This window comes from Buceros rhinoceros, unplaced genomic scaffold (genome assembly GCF_000710305.1).
Source record: "Buceros rhinoceros silvestris isolate BGI_N320 unplaced genomic scaffold, ASM71030v1 scaffold39995, whole genome shotgun sequence".
NCBI lineage: Eukaryota > Metazoa > Chordata > Aves > Bucerotiformes > Bucerotidae > Buceros > Buceros rhinoceros.
The window spans coordinates 18263-19126 of NW_010414110.1; positions in this window are offsets into that span (position 1 = coordinate 18263).

The window sequence follows — 864 nt, forward strand, 5'->3', positions numbered from 1 at the left end:
GAACTGCTGCGTACGTCCAGCCTCGAAGCAAAAGGATTAGTACGTCTTTCCTGCAGCTCATTAATGATTTACCACGAAAGACAGGCTGTCATTCCACACCACACTTCCACTTGCGAAACTGCTCAGAAGTTCGATGGGGATGTGGAGAGGAATCCTTAATAAATCCTTATTGAGACTCAAGCTTTGGCTAACAGTGCAAATTTACCCAAATAATTACACCGCTGGAGCTAATCGTGCCAATAAATTTCCCCAGAGAAGGCAAGCCCTTAGAAAGCAAACAAAAGGAAAGCGAAAAAAAGAAAGCCCCTGCTGTCATCTGTTCTTTTCCTTGTCAGGCAGAAACGTTTCCCAGGGTGTCCGTATCTGTGACTGTGATGTACAGTTCAGATTTAAGGTGAGGTATCTAGCAGCCATGTTCTAGGCATGATGCACCAGAAATCTGATTAAAAACATCATGACATCTTCACACAAGTCAAATAAAAAAAGGATAAAAGATGATAAAATATAGATAAAAGAGGACGGAATATAGATATGTAGTGAATAGCAAACAAAATAATGAAGGAATCGTTATGCAGAAGCTATTTTGAAATGGAAATATTTTTAGTGCTACCAGGATTACTCTTTTGTACTATTTTTATCTGGTACAATGCCACAAAGTTCAAGTGAACAACCTTTTTTTTGAAAAAAAAAAAAAAATCAAGTAAATAATGAAGTAAGACTAACACTAAAATACGTCAGCAAGCCAAACCGCCCGTGTTTATCGGGTCGCCATGTAGATCTGAAAACAAACTCCCCGGCGCCGAGGCTGGGGATGTGCCCAGCTCGCCCGCTCTGCCCCCGGCCGCGGAGCCCAGGCTCCGGCCG